This window comes from Pinus tabuliformis, chromosome 6 (assembly GCF_031772625.1).
Source record: "Pinus tabuliformis cultivar Carrire ecotype Pingquan chromosome 6, CPIR1, whole genome shotgun sequence".
Classification (NCBI taxonomy): domain Eukaryota; kingdom Viridiplantae; phylum Streptophyta; class Pinopsida; order Pinales; family Pinaceae; genus Pinus; species Pinus tabuliformis.
In genome coordinates this window covers 448666692-448684335 of record NC_142292.1, presented here as the reverse complement: position 1 = coordinate 448684335, position 17644 = coordinate 448666692, and positions in this window count along the sequence as shown.

The window sequence follows — 17644 nt, the reverse complement described above, 5'->3', positions numbered from 1 at the left end:
AGATATGACCTTGATATATTGTGATAATCAAAGTTGTGTCAAGCTTTCAGAGAATCCATATTTTCATGACAGGTCAAACCACATCAAGCTCAAATATCACTTCATTCGAGACATGGTGCAGAAGGGACTAGTGAAGCTCCAATATATATCCACAAACTAGCAAATTGTAAACATTATCACTAAACATTTGTTTATAGTGAAGTTTGTATACATTAGAGACAAGCTTGGCATGATGTAGAATGTCTCCCTTATTGGGAGGGAGTTTTGTTGTTTCTGCAACTTGCAGAATAGGGAAAACATTCTCCCACATAGTCATGCTAATTTGAATAGGGGAGAATAATACATTCACCCATTGGGCCATGCTAAGGCTAGGGGTGAATGGACCGAAGGATTGATGCTTATAGGATAACGGAAACATTCTTCCACAAGGTCATGTTGATTTGACTAGGGGAATGATGCATTCACTCATGGAACCATGTTGATTTGGCAAGGGGTGAATGGCCCAAGGAAACTGCAACATAACTCAAACATTCTTCCATTGGATCCATGTTGATTTGGAATCCATAGAGTCATGTTGATTTAACCATGGAAGAATGATACATTCACTTAAGAATCCATGCTGATTTAGCTAGGGGTGAATGGTCTAGGGGCATACCTTCTCCTTAGAAGCCATGTTGATTTGGCTAGGTCAAGTTGATTTGACTAAGGAGATTGATACATTTACCCATGGAGCCATGTTGATTTGGCTAGAGGTAAATGGCCCAGGATACTCACATTGCCTACTCTGGGATGGAGTTATTTATATATGTAGATGTGCATGTGAGGAGACACAAAATCAACATAGCTATCTCATGAGATTTTATAATGGAAGAGAATTTTCAGCTAAGGAGAAATATGTTTTCATCTAATGAGAATAACTCCCTCTATAAGAGGAAGTTTTGATTTTCTGTAGTACCAGGAGGTATTCAAGTCACCCTAGAAAGAAGACAAGTCGACCTGCTAGTGAAGGCATGTGTCCCTTGGATTGTCAAACCCCTTCAACATGTATAAATAGATGATGTGATGTCTCATTTCATCACCAAATGAAGATCAAATTTGAGAAAAAGAAGAAATTGGCTTGGAGATCATCTTTTGCTCATTTTCTATCTCTTTATTGAATGCACGTGTGGAGGAGATTTAACGAAACTTTGACCAAAGTTGACCAATTTTTTTGACTGAAAATTGATTGCAGGAGGACTGCACGTGTGTACTATTGACTGCAGGGATTTTACTATAGACTGCGGGACCGAAATTTGACTGCAGACCAATTTGACCAGGTTGAGTTGAATGATGTTGAATTTTTGTTTTTTGCCTGGTTTGACCAGTAGATGTTTTGACCAAGTTTTATTGGTATTTGACTTGGATTATTAGCACAAATTTCTAGACAAATTATTGATTTGTAAACCTTGTTGAAGAATAATTTATTCTAAGAAAATTTGTTGGGTTTTCTCCCAAGGTTGGGTTTCCTAGGGTAAAATTATTGTCTCTATTGTGCATGGTTGTCTTTCTATGATCTTTACTATTTTTGTCACATTTACCATTGAGAATTTCTAGGTGTAATTATTCAATGATAGTAGTGGCATAAAATATTGAGTGAAAAATCATTAGGAATAAATTATTTGGTAGAAAATTGTATTCTACTGTATTTGCATAGAATTTTTAATAGGAGGAGGGCTTGGTTATGTTTCAAAGGAGAACAACATAGAATTATCTCATATCAAAATTTGATTTGAGAACCATTACCAAGAAACCATGTTCGTTTGGATTTTATGAGAGGGAGGGAAACAACCAGTGAATGCCAAATTTGAGAACTTATTTGAGGTGAAAGAGATGACTCTACGTAGCTTTTTATGTCCCTCTTAAGGAATTTTTTGAGGAGAACTTGTTTCCACCAGTCATTCCTTCTGAAGCATTCATTAAGGAGAGATCTCTTACTCTCTAGCCTCCATGGCATTTTGGAGTTTTCACCACAACCCAATTGACCAAGTGTTATCAAATTGTATTTGTTTTCCCTCCTTGCCATAAAATTTTGCAAAGTTCTTGTGCAATAGCATCTCTAACATCCATCAGGGCCAAAAGGGAAAAGAATTGGAAGATGGGGAGAGCAGGGAGGATATATTTTAGCAATATTAACCCCCTAGTAGGATATGACAATTGTGCCTCCCTCTAGGATATTTTTTTTTAAGAATTTGGTAAGAAGAGGAAGCCAAAAGGGGTGAGTAAAAGGCTTTAGGAAAATGGAGATGCACAGGTAGTGAAAAACAAACCAACCTTCTTGAATGGGGTATTGCAAAACTCTATGGATGGATGTTTGGTTTGTTTATTGACATTCCAGGTATACAAATGACTCTTATTTAAGTTTTCTTAACGACCAGAGTCATTTAAGAAATAATGAAAAGTTCTAAATTTGGCGGAAATTATGGATGAGGCTCCTCCTAGGAATAAGATATTATCTATGAATTAGGTGTGGCCATTGCTTTTGATTCCTTGCATAAATTAGATGTATGGGCAAATCCTTATTGACCTCTCAATTTCAATTCTTCAACTTAGTGATGATGAGCCTTTTAATTACCTTTCTAATAACTCAGAAAGACAAATAAAATACTCCTCATTTAATTGTAAACCCGAGGTTCATGTGGAAATTGTGAACTATCTTGCATTAAATGTGCCAAGATGATCTATTCAATTATTGTTCTATTTATGAAGTTGTAGGATGAAACATTGATTACAATACAATAGTTTTGAGGATATTTTCGACAAGGTCATCAATACTAAGAATACTAATCTAGTAGAAAATTAGTATTACTACAAGTGAATTAACCAATTAGCCTAACACAAGAAGATTGTAGTTACAACGCCTAGTTGGATGAAATAGAAATGACAAAAAAGAAACCAATCTATTCCAACTAGCACATGGAGCCTTTTATTGTAACCCAACTAGACGAAACATGAATTGCAAGAAAGAAAACTAATCTATTCCAATTAGCACATGAAGCTTTTTGTTATAACCCCAAACTAGACAAAACAAGAATTGTAAGAAATAAAGCTAATCTATTTCACCTGACATGGGAAGCCTTACTCTGCAACTCCTAATTACTATAATTAGACAAAACGGGAATAACATAACATAATTGTTTTGCAAAAAGGAAACACCACATGTTACTACTAAAAATTGAAAAAACTAAATTGTAAGGAAAGTAAAAGGCTAATTCATGTCTTTGTTTATAAGTATCTTCTATCACTTAACACTATAAATAATTCTCACACCATATGTATAGTCTAAACTAATTAACAAAGGAGGAGGAGGATTTCTTACCTTGTCATGTAAGACTCAATGCTCTCATGCCTGCCAAAATGATTGAATGGATTTACTTTATTTCCACCTTACCAGACATTCTAGTCCTTAACAACTTACATGTGAGGCAAGCGTTACACCCTCTTTAGGTAGGTGTTACACCTACCCAAGCGCCCTTAACGACTTATGAGCTTTACAAACATTGATTCTTTTGTGAAGGGTTATTAGGCATAATTACAGTATAATAGATTATTTATATTTCCTCTCCCATATAAGAGTCAATATTTTTCTCTATTAGAATAAAACTAGACCAACTAGGCAAAGAATGATTACTTATTATATTTCCTTAATAGAACAACTTACCCATGCATACCCCCTTCTTTTAGGTCAAGCTCTTCCTTCCCATATCAATGTTTAAGGAACTCACTTCTACCCTTTCACTAGTTCATTTACCACTTGGTGGATAGGTCCAATAGGTCTTGCATAGGCCACCTTTCAAATTCTCAGGAAGGCTTTAACCAAAATAGAAGGCTTGTGACAATCCTCATCTAACTACATTGCTAGTGAGGTGGCTTCTCCACTCTCTGTCTCTAGGAATACAACTCTTTCCTCCAAGGACCACTTTCTTATATTCAAGGTGGCATTCTCTATATTTAATTATTTCACATCTACTTCCAATTGTTTCTTCTAACTTGACAACTGCCTTATTACAAGGAGGGTCGTTGCAGTTATGGTGATCTCATAAGCCTTTATTTGCTCCTATTTTTCCTAAAAAATGTGTACTTTTTCCTCTGTTGTTTGTGAGTCCTTTCCCATTGAGACCAATTTGGTTGTCCAAAACCCATTTTTCTATCTCCAAGGTCCTTACTTGCTGCAATGTGATAATACTGAGTCTCAACAAGAAGTAATCTAGACTTCTTGAAAGTCTCGATCTCACATGCGACCTTCACATAGCTATCATATACTACATTGTTGGTGTTTTCTCCATCGTGATTCTTATCCTAGACTTTTCTTATGGTTGACCCTTGAGCTACTTCATTTGCCTCCTACTTTTTCTCCTACCATTTCCTTTTTAGCTTCAAAATGTCTTATTGACCCTTTGTTGGAATCTGTTGCCACTAAGCTTGCACAAATGTGGAATGTAGATCTATTTTTTCAGTGATTATAACATTGCGATATGTGTTGGGTTGTGTTATATTCTTTCCACGACTAGCGGGGGGGTCACAGGGGGGCGATAACCCCCCTATCAGGGGGTATGCTAGGGTCACCCTGCACGGGGTCCAGGGGGCAGTGCCTTGGGAATTTATTTTTTCAGACCCCATATTACCTATGGTTTTGTGCATGGAATTCGCACATGGTTTTGGACACGATGGTTTTCGGTCCATGGTATTATGTAGATCTGGTCAAAGGAACTACGATTATGTTCTAATCCAGGGTTAGTGGATGCTTCGACATGTATATATATGTATTGTAACATTGAAAGGAATATAATGAAAAATCAATCTGGTAATCTTGGTTTTAGGATCCAGGGGAAAATCTCTGTGTATATGTGTTTTATGTGTTATGCTCTCGCCATTGTTTATTTTCTGTTTTAGAATTCGTATGCAAGTAATTTCTATATGGGGTTAAAACCTACAATATGCACTGAGTCCCAATCCATTTTTCCTTTGTTCATTTAGTAGGGGGTATGGTGGGGCCTTTTTCGTCCTTGCCTACTCCTATACGTGAGTATCCCATGGATTGACACATGGGGAAGCCTTTAGGGTAGGTTAGGCTGACTTCTTGAGTGGGAACTAAAGGATCTGATGGTTGAGATGCTTGCATTTAAAGTGACAACATGCATGATGGAAGTTTGATATAACAAAAGGATCATGAAGGATTAAGGTTTGAATGGTACATGAAAACATCATAAAAAGGTGGTGGATATTTGAATCATAGAAAAACTCATGAGAATAGGTGTATGATATCGTCAGGAAGTTGATAGGGTGTCAAAGGGTGGTGTAATTATGGGAATAACAACATCTGAAGCCAGCATGAATGACTAACTCATTGTAAACAAGCGGATAAGACGATGAAGTAACGGTCACTCCAAATTGTTATGATGTCATTTAAATGACTAAATCCCAATTTGAAATTTCACACACCGTTTCCTGCTCCTCCAAATTATGTATTCACTTTCCAGTATACATTTAATACTCTAGAGTAACCACAGGGTAAAAATTTGAACAGTGGAGAACACACTCGCAAACAAAGAGTAGGGGAATTTGCAAACGGATACAAAGAAGTTTAGATTAGGAGTCTAGCTAAGGGAACATGTAAGTTATATATCTATGGTCATTGAGTGCTCCATTTTCTTTTTTATTGATTAGGAAGCAAATGAAATTCCTCAAAAATAGTTGAATTAGGGTCAAGGCACATGTATTTAGTAAACCCTAGGTGATTGAAATATCCCATTCAAAGCAAGTCAAGTAAAATGAATTCACATATGGATGCTAAAACCATCTAAGTCCTATAGTAAAAAATTACTATTGGTTTCATATGATGAGAACGATCACACTAGGCTACATAGTAATGTTGAAGTTGTGGAAGTTTTAGGAAGGTAGGTTGGCTTGATTTATTTCATAAATTTTAGGGATACGATGATGTAACAAAACTAGAGTTTTCCCAGAATTTTGAACATCCCCAAGAGAAAGAATCTAGAAACCATTAATTGTACACTACTGTCATGGGATTAGGGATCTTTGCAAATGAAGAGTTTCTCAACGAAGTTACTGGAATTCCTAGGGGCAACCTTGGGATAAGGATGATATAGTACTTAGCGTCAAAACCAGGACCAACTATTTTAGACCCTGTGAGAAGTATGAAGAAAGTATGAAGAAAACATAAATGGGGTGAAAAAGGAGTCTCTTCCATATGAATGGGAAGAGATAACATATCATGTCATTAAATATTTAACTTGTGAGGGAAGGATAAGCATTGTATATGCTTACCATTTTCGAATTCTGCATCAAATTCAAAACTTGAACTATCAAAAACCACAACAAAAGATAAGTATCCCCCATTTCCTATTGAGTTCCCTACAATAAATGTGTGTTATAAATAAAAAAGGGAAATTGGAAGTTGTAGCACATCACTGCCTAGTTAAGTTGATCATTTTTCATGAGTTACAAAAACAACTCCCTCACCTGTCATGGGACCAATTTGTCTCTTCAGGGACAGGACATGATAAAATATCATAAACAAGACACCCCACAAAACCTCCTTTAGTGAGAGTAGAGGGTCAATCAAGTGGGAAGAAGTCTAGTTAGAAAGATTCCAAAAGGACAAGGATAACAGTTTCAGATGAAGAAATTATTGGTACATTAATTCATCTATCCACTCTAACCTTTAAACATTCAAGATCAGAGAATCCTAGGGCTTCTATTTTGTTAGTTAAAACACTAGAAAATCAAAACAATTCTTCAAGCAACACAAAAAATGTCAACTTGATGACCAAACAAATTCAAGAATATTAGGAAGTGAGAAATAAGATGTTCAATGAGATTTGCATGTTAAGGAGGATGATCCAAGAACAAGAAGCAAATAGAAAACTCGAAGTCTTCAAAAGATGTTCCTGCAAATTGCAATGTCATTTTGGTGAATATTACATGAACCTTTACTTTAGAGATAATGAGAAACCAATTTTTTATCAGGAATTCAATGAATGTATTGAGAAAGGGGAGGATTTCAAAAAGGATATGGTTGCAATGAGATAGATGTTGGAAATACTATTCGATTGGGTTTAATTCATGTTTGCAAGTCTCAAATTTAGTGCATTATAGGGCATGATAATCTTCCCTTGGCCAAAATGGAGAAGATCAAGGAGCTCCATCAAATCTAGGAAACATATGTACGAGGAGAAAATTAGGATACAAGGATAGGAAGAGAAAGAAAAAGAAAATAGGGCCACCTCTTTTTTCTTGGTCATTACTTTGACCTACTATACTAAGTTTGTACTTTCGTCTTTCAGTAGTGTTTCATGGTCTTAGATGTATTAAAAAAACAAGTGTACATGTACATACTTCCTTCACTTTGAAGTTGACTTATTCACCCGGACTAGAAAACAAAACGTCACTATCATAAGGAATATCATAAAGCAAGCATAAAGAGTATCCAAATGTTGAACCCTATAAAAAGAATATTCACATTAGTGAGCTAATTGAGGAGATGGAGCGTAATGTCAATTTATATTTTCTTCAAAGGCTTATCTTATTTCATTCATTTTAAAGTGTATATAATAAAGTACTCCCACTAGCTACCCTTCATTCATAAGACAACCCTACCTACATCCACCATATGAATTACCACACTTTCAGGATGCTTTTCTTGTAATATTTTGTTCTATCTATAGATACGAAAACATTTCAGATCAAAATCAAAATCAATAATAATCAATCCATATGCATACATACTTAAGCTGATGATACATATATTTATCCTTATTCCTACTACGTTAGGTCAATTATCCTTTCTAGTTCATAAAGTGAAAGCTCATCTTATCTTTAGAGAGAGATTGTATTCATGAGCGGGTTGTGGAATGTAAGGACATCTAGTAATCAAGTATATAAACAACGTAGTGCCCATGACTTGACGTTCCCACTCTACTAACTGACATTGTCCTCACTCCATTCACCTCCACTGCTGAAAAAGGCCAGGAGCAACGCTTTTAAATCAACTTGTTGAAATATTATTGATTAGGTTTGTTTTTTCAAAATAATCATACTAAGGTGAAAAGACAAGACGTACTCTGACGTATAGATAAAGTAGTAAAAAAACATCCATGCTTTGTTTTAGTCACACGCTTACCTAAGAAAACAGTGTAGAAATTTCTTGTAGATACAAACTGTAGATTGTAATATGTTAAAACAATTGAATTGAATCTACTCTACTCATCAGCAGAAACAATAAACGATCGATGAAATTACGAAGCAAAAAATAGAAAGAATTCAATCACACATAACACAATAATTTTCTGGGTAAAGCCACAACTAAAAACCCCTGCTATCTGTATATTACATTAATCAGAAAATATGAGAAGATTACAATGCTTTTCTCAAGCCCAAGCAACCTTTGCACTATCTATATCCATCTCACTGCTTTAAAAACAAGCTCAAGCCAATACTTAGCCAAATCTGTTGTCTGCCAAGTTCCTATTTCCATGCGCAATTTCCTAGGGAAATAGCCCATATTTAATTGGGAAATTCCTCATCCATAATTAAGAAATCCATCATAGGCCTTCATCTGATTGTATGCAACACCTGTATAATTCATATGATTATACAACTGATAGTATACTATCCCTGAACTTCAATCTCAACTAGGTCTTTTTTGGATCTGACATGCATGAGTTAATTATGAGTGAATCTTCAGTTTACTGGTTGAGCAATGTTGATTACACCCCACTACTAAATCTCCCACTAATTCCTCCATCAGTTGGAACTAGTTTAACTGAATTTAACTCAATTAAACTGAACTAAATAATTACAACTCAAAAGAACTCAACTTGGTCCACTAAAATTTAGGAATCACTCTACATGAATCTAGATAGACTCCCAACTCGAATTAACTGAGCCAATTAAGTCAAATTAACTTAGTTAACTATTACAAGTTTCTATGAGAATTAGAATTACAATTTAATTCATAATTTAATTCAAGGACAAAATTAAATTGGGATTTTATTGTTGCATTTTTCAACACTCCCTCTCAACAAGAAAGGGATTATCTGCTACCCCGAACCCGCCTCTGTGAAACTTGAATTTGCATCTTGACAATGCCTTTGTTAAAATATCTGCATCCCGATCCTCTGTAGGAATGTACTCCAACAACATGATTCTCCTCTGCACACAATCTCGTAGATGGTGATACTAGATGTTGATATGCTTGGACCGATCGTGAAAAAATGGACTCTCATATAGTTTGATACAACTCTAATTGTCACAGTAAATCGTTGTAGGATCAATCTTCTGACCAAATAACCCAAGAAGGATCTTCCTCATCCAGATAGGCTCACAAGATGCTTGACTAGCAACCATGTACTATGATTCTGCTGAACTGAGTGCAACTAATCTCTGCTTCCTGTTGTACCAAGAAATTGATGCTGACCCAATACTAAATATTCCCCCTTGATGTTCTCTTTCTGTCGGATGGACTCCCTACCCAATCTGCATCTGTGGAGCCTTGAAGCTTCACTCCCTTCGTCCGTCTGTACCAAACACCAAACTGAGTGGTGCCTCTAAGTTATCTCAACACATGTTTAGCTGCCTTCCAATAAAGTTTGGTTGGCTTAACCATGGCTTGACTAAGTTGGTTAACTACAAAAAACATGTTCGGTCATGTGTTCACCAAATACATAAGTGAACCCACAAGCTATCTATAAATAGTAGCCTCCACTACTTCACCTGAAGTAGCATCCTCCTTCCTCTAGTTACTTGTTAGAGGAGTCTCCATGGGTTTGTTGCTCTCCATGTGGAACTTCTTCAGAATCTCGTTAGCATACTTGCCTTGAGAGACAAACAGTTCCTCATCTCCTTACCATACTTCCATACCAAGAAACTAACACATGAGCCTAAGTTCCTTCATCTCGAATTCTCTTGCAATATTTTAACAACTACTCATCACTTGTTAGAATCAAATCATCAACATATAATACTATAATCAACAATTACCTTCAACCATAATATGGTAAAGGTTCGCATCTGCTTCACTTTTGGTGAAGCCCAACATGGTGAAATAACTGTTAATCCCGGTGTACCAAGCATGGAGTGATTGTTTTAGTCCATACAACAGTCGCTTGAGTCTGCACACATGTGACTTTCTGTTGAAGGTCTCAAATCCTTCTGGCTGCTCAATATACACCTCTTCCTCAATCATATCGTTGAGGAATGCTATCTCCACATCCATTTGATGTATATTCCATCCCATTTGCACTGACAATGCTAGAATAGATATGATTGAAGAGTACCTTGCTACTATAGCAAAGGTCTCATCACAATCAAATTTATCCACCTGAGAGAGCCCTCTAGCCACAAATTTGGCCTTGTGTTTCTCCACACTCCCATCTGCTACTTGCTTTACCTTGTAAATCCATTTGGAACTCACCATTGACTTGTCTATTGGTCTTAGTACCACTTCCCAAACACTGTTTCTGATAATGGAGTCATATTGCTCAACCACGGCATCAACCCATACTGGTTTTTGCACTACTTCCTCAAATGAGGATGGGTCAACCTCTACACTCTTGCTCATTAGATTCATGTAGCTAGTGTACTGATCTGGTGACCTCCTCTGCCTGTGCTGTGATGTGGGTGCTCCCACATTCTCTCTAGCATCATGCATCAATCTATTAACCTCTCTAGTGCGCTTACTTCCATCTCTCAAAGTCTCTGCTTAAGTGGGTGCTTCCACTCTATGCTCCTCTGCATGTGGCTGCTCCACATCATCCCGAGGTTCCTCCTTTGGAGCTAAAAGCTTCTCATCTGCATGTAACTGTAGTTCCCTCTCAAGGGAACATCTCATGGCCTTCTCTTCATCAAACTTCACATCTCTATGAACCCTTGTCATCCTATTGGATGGAAGGCACACCCAATAGTTGCGAGGTGTATCAGTGTACCCCACAAATAGGCCTAACTCAGTTGTTGGCTCTATATTTTTTTGTGCTTCCTTGTTAACATTATAGTAGACTGATGAACCAAAGATCCCAAAGTGTGCCACATCTGGCTTCTTACCTGAAAAAACTTCTTCTGGTGTACTCATCCCGAGAATTCGATGAGGGCTTCTGTTCAACAAATAAACACCTATGTTGCATGCTTCATCCCACAAGTGCAACTGTAGGCCTTGATTGATCCGAATTTAAACAGGGACATAATAAATGACATATATAACCATAAATATAGAGATGCAATAGAAATAATACTTCAGTTTATTATTATCAAATACTGAAAATATGCCTACAAGCAGAAATGGAAATAAACTAGGTAGGGTGATGGTAGCTTATCTCTGAGAAGAGATGTGACACTACATGCCTCTAAACTATGTTACAATGAGGCTCGAAGGCCTATTTATTGTTGAGAAATAATGGAAAACCCTAAACATCCAAAAACCTAACCTTAGGAGGTGAAGTGCCAAACTATGGGCCCTGTTTGGGTAAATTGGTACATCAACTTCCCGGGGTCATAACTTTGGCATACGATCTCTGTTTGATGCGCACAACACCTCGTTAAAAAGATATATCTGAGAAATACAACTTTCAAATGGCGAACATTTGTTTATGACCCATGTTGGCCCCCGTTTTCCCCAAAAATGTCGTTTAGGGCCTCAAAACGGCTCCGGAAGTTCACAACCTGAAAAACTGCCAAAAATAGTAAATTGTGCTACAATTAAGGAAACTGAAAAATTGAAAGAGACATTTGTGGGGATCCAAGTGGGATAGGAGGGTAGATACCAACATCCACCTAGATCATTGATAATGTAACATCGTCCATGCAGCTCCCACAATACTTATGTTCTTCCTTTTATCCACCCCATTTTGCTGTGGGTTATGAGGTACTATTAGTTCTAGTCAAATGCCTTCTGATGCACAAAATTTATTGAATTCATATGACACATATTCTCCACCGTTATCGCTTCTGAGAGCTTTAACTTTCCTGCCAGTATCTTTCTCAACAAGTGCTTTAAATTCATAATATTTAGCGATTGTATGATCTTTCTTCTGCATGAAGAAAATCTAGCACTTACGAGAAAAATCATCAACAAATATTACATAATACCTATGCTTGTTCGTGGATGCTGTCGAGAATGGTTGACACACATTTGAGTGAACTCGATCAAGGATCTATTGTGCTCGACTGTGTTTATCATGAAAGGAATCTTTGGTGTACTTACCTAATGTACACCCTTTGGATATGTCTCTCTGCTCTAGTGTACCCTTGGGAAGTCCTGTAGAAATTTGCTGCATAATCTTCAAATCTCCGTGGTGCAAGTGACCCAATATTTTATGCACAACTCACCGATGTCTTGGCTCTGCACTGTCTCTGCTTTAGTTCTCAAAGCAACACAATCTTCTACATCCAATTTGTAGAGGTTCTTCACCCGAACCTCGATCCACTTCACCTGTCTTGAGGCTATGTGATGAAGGAAAGCCTTTCCCTTGCTAAATATCACATGATAGCCACAATCCTCCAACATGGAAACTGAAACCAATTTCTTCTTCAAACCTGGAACATACATGACATATTTTAATGTGGGAGGAGTACCAAACTCCCTTTGAAAGGTAACAATACTGATGTAGGTCGCATTATACCTCCCATCATCTCCCATCTAGATGTGCATCTGGAAGTCCTTCTCCAAGTAACTGAAGAACTCTTCATTACTGATCATATGGAATGAGGCTCCACTATCTAGGTACCACACACTGCCCATCACCGATGTCACCATGAAAATGATGAGGGTGAAATCCAATTCAAATTGTGAAGCAAGAGCTTCAACTGTCGCTCCTCCTGAGGGCTTCTTACCGAACTCCTTGTGTGAACACTTTGTGGCATAGTGTCCCAGCTTGTGACAGTGAAAACATTTAATGTTCGATATGTCCTTCTTCTTGTTGCCCTGAATGGAATCTGATTTGGAATGGGATGACTTCCCCTTCCCTTTCTTCGCCTTTCCAGCTAAGGCACAATTCTCCTCATCATCATGCCTTGATGAGGATCCATCCCTAGCGTTCTGTTGAATCTCTTCTTATACCAAGTTGGACCACAATCAATCCCACTCTGGTAGCTTCTCCCCCCCCATTAATTGAGTCCTGGTAGCTGTTCCAGCTCTTGGGAAGTCCTAGAAGTTCTAGGCTCACCAGATCATCTTCAACAACTATAACACTAACACTTCCAAGCTCATCCCGACATTGAGTGAACTTGGTCAAGTACTTCGGTATTGTGTCACCCTTCTCCATCTTGATCTTTCTGAGCTTTTCCTTTAGTGCTAACTTCCTGTGGGCACTGTTGTTTTGAAACAAGTCTATAAAGGCATTCCACATTGCAAATGGAGTTTCCTTACCATGGAGGTTCAAGACAATATTATCTTGAACTCCTTCTAGGACAATCCTTCTTGCCTTTGCCACACACTTTCTCCACTCTGCCAGATCTTGAGCATCAGCTAGCTTAGGAGTATCTTTGTCTATGAATTCCTTATGCATGTTGTCTTCCAACACTACCTCCATCTCATCCTTCCAAGCAATATAGTTCGAAATACCCTCAAGGGCATATTCAATTATGAATCCGTGAACGACATCCTGATGGCTCTGAAGTATGATCCTGCAAAAGGAAAACTTGTATTCTCCTCTTCTATAGTGATTTATGCTCTGATACCATGTAGAAATTCCTTGTAGATTCAAATGGAAGATTGTAATATGCTAAAACAATTGACTTGAATTCACTCTACTCATTAGTGGAAACAATAAATAATCGATGAAATCACGAAACATAAAAGAGAAAGAATTCAATCACACATAACACAATAATTTTGTAGGGAAAGCCATAGTTGAAAACCCCTACTATATTTATATTGCATTAATCATAAAATATGAGAATATTACAATACTTTTCTCAAAACCGATCAACCTCTGCATTATCTTTATCTATCTCACTACTTCAAAAACAAGCTCCAGCCAATACTTAGCCAAATCTACTGCTTGCCAAGCTCTTATTTCCTTGCGCAGTTTCCTAGGAATTAGCCCATATTTATTTGGAAAATTCCTCATCCATAACTGTGCAATCCATCATAGGCCTTCTTTTGATTGCATGCACCACCTGTACAATTCAAATGATTATACAACTGATAGTACATTGTCCCTGAACTCCAATCTCAACTGGGACTTTCTTTGATCTGACATGCATAGTTAATTATGAGTGAATATTTAATTTACTGGTTGAGTAGTGCTTGTTACACCCCACTACTGCATGTTACACCCCCTACTGGATCTCCCACTATTTCCTCCATCAGTTGGAACTAGTTAAACCGAATTTAACTCAGTTACACTGAATTAAATAATTACAACTCAAAAGAACTCAACCCAGGCCCCTAAAATTTAGGAACCACTCTACATGACTCTAGATAGATTCCCAAATTGAATTAACTGAGCCAACTAAGTAAAATGAACTTAATTAACTATTACAAGTTGCTATGAGAATTAGAATTAGAATTTAATTCCTAATTTAATTCAAGGACAAAATTAAATTAGAATTTTCTTATTGCATTTTTTCAACAAACAACTAGTTGTTCTGATCTAGTATTCAATAAATAAGTGATAGTAATTAATTGTTGTTGTTCTCCAAAATAACAAAAGGGATGAAAAAAAATGACTCTCTTATCTTATCCCATTCTCTCTTATATCTCGATCAAGAAAATAGGCTTTGCCCTTGTGAAACCCCCTTTGTTTGCCTTTGTGGGCTTGGAAGTGTCACATAATCAACTTTCAGGTTCGGGTATTGGTCCACTTTGTTGCCTCATGGTTACGAGATGGGAATTTATAGATACCTATGGATTATGTTTGTGAATGGGATGTATATATTGAAAATCTCATAAATGCACGTATCTCCCTTAATGATCAGGAGGACCAGATGACATGGGGGGGTATTCTCAAGAAGGAGCTTCCAATGGTTAAGGACATATACATCGGTATGCCTAGGATAGTGAAGGGAAATCAGTCTCCAACTTGGGTTCAAGTTATTTGGAAAGGGAATATTCCTAATAAAATTAAATGTTTTAGCTGGTTGGCTATCCTGGACCGTATATTGACATGGAAAAACCTACAACGTAGGGGGTACTCAGGTCTGAGCATCTGCCTCTTATGCAAGAATAGCAAAAATATAATGTTCAATTATTTCTTCACTATCCTTATGCAAAAGCACTTTGGGATGGGGTCATGGACATTTTTTACATTGCACCACTACAACATTATACAAATTTGAGGTATTGTTTGAGAATTTGGTTCAAAACACATAAAATATTCATATTTCTTCCTTTATTTCTTATATGGTCCATCTAGAGTAGCCACAACGCACTCATTTTTCAACAAAAATATCCAGTAGTGCAAGAGGATGTCATTAAAACTGTTGCATATTTCAATGAATATAGGCCATCCAACAATAGAAACAAACCCAAAATTTTTAAACACAGAGACATTTGGCAATCCTTCTGTGTGGGTTTTTTGATGGTGCATGCTCCAGGAGGAAATGTGGATGCGGTGCCTATATAGTCATAGAACCAGGTAAATTCTTCCACTTTTGGTGGGAAGGGGGACAAGGCACAAATAGTAAAGCAAAGATCATTACAATGTGGGGAATATTGATCGTGGCAAAATGGCTAGGTTTGGAACACATTCAGATCTACGGAGATGCAAAGGGAATCATAGACTGGGTGAAAGGATACAATAGTTTCAATCCTCCCATACTAAACAACTAGATGAAACGCATCAAGACGTTGGTAAGTACCTATCATCATATCAATTTCGATCACATTTACAGGGAGAAAAACTGGACAACAAACTTACTATCAAAGAGAGGAATTGATAAGGAACCAGGTAAGTTTTATTTTTCTGCATATGAACAAGGAGTCATGACAAATGCTGGCAGCATAAACTTTTCTTAGAGCTATGTGGTATGATGGATGTAGTTTTTTTTTGGGAAATTGTAAGGAACATCAGAAAAATGATTGAGGAGAACACTCCTGTCATATTGTTGTTAGAAACATAATTTTGTATTTTGGACAGTAGATGAAAGAAATAGAGGTTATGGAATATACTACTGGTAAGAATCATAGGAGGAATAGTAGTAACAAAAATTTGGTAAGGTTGGATATAGGATTTGTTGTATAAATAATGAAATACTATGTAAATTGTACTATCTATTTTATTAATATAAATCAAAAGCATTTTTTTCCTTTGAAAAAGAAGAGGTGTTCTAGCGCATGATTAGTTCAGTTACATGGCAATTAGCTCAAGTGTGGAAAACCCTAGTTGGAGCTGGAATTATCACTTTGTTTAAATTGATCCAAGTTTCTCTTGAATTCTACCTTTGATTAGCGGGATAGGCTTTTAGGCTTAATCATGCTTGGTCAACCCTTCCAAGCAAGGAAGTTCTTTGTTTCACCTGCCACATTAGACTGACAAATTCCAAGGTTTCTGTTACAGTATCCATGGGCTTGTAGGTATCAGTTTGGATGTAGGTTGTTCTCTTTTCAAGAGAACAGTGGTATTAGGAATCATTTAGAGTGTTCGCATATTTCTTTGGCAAAAAAAGAAGTGGGAAAACTATGTAGTGATCATCCTCTCTATCTCACTAACAGTATTTCATTTCAATGGAGCTTCCTTCTTTTATCCACCTTATCCGTCTGCCACCACTTTCTCAACTTTTTTTATCTAAAGGCTGTAGGCAGGGACAATTCTCAAGCTTAGTTGACAAGTTGTGGCCTTTGTTCCAAGACTTTAGGTTGCTTGGAATGGCATTCCCTTCCTAGGTTACGAAAGGTCTCTTATGACTATTGTATGTATGGTTAAGTTGTCACCAAGATGTTGGGGATTCACAATTGCCTTTTGAGTCAAATTCCCACTCACTTATTTTTACTCACCAAGTCAAACTAAGTCTATGTGATATCTTGCTCTGTTTTATTGGTGTATATAGGTTTTTCTCTAGCAATTAGAGTGGAGTTGAAACAAGATTAGACTATCAAATTTGTAATAATAATGATCCCAAGCTCCTTTAGAGGAACTAGCATCTTACCGTGGCTAAATGACTGCGTATTGAGATTAAGACGGTCAAGGCTAGGATTGTGTGTCATATGCTTACTTTTATTCGAGGGTTCATCTTATCCTATGTCCTTATGTTGGTACTATCCAATTTCTCTCCCATATACTTCGTTTTCCTTCATGCGGGTTTTATGCCAACCAAGGAAAGTCACATTTTTTGGTAAATTGACTGGGTGCCATGATGCGTGAATGCCTCCGAATGATCAACCAAAACTTTAGTCACCTAGTCTTCCTCTATCCAATGGAACCAACCTATCCATTTGGTAACGAGTGTGAAATTAACATGCCTTGGTTTGTGATATCGCGTACTTGGCTAACTTGGAAGTACCCCACCCAATCAAAAGTACCACTTAGGAAGGATGGCTCGGTATCCTTATCCTAACTTTCAAACCATGAAAATGGTGTTGTCATGTAATCAGCTCAGTTGCAGTTCTGTAATTAGCCTTCCTTACCCAATATAGACAAACAATCCACCCTTG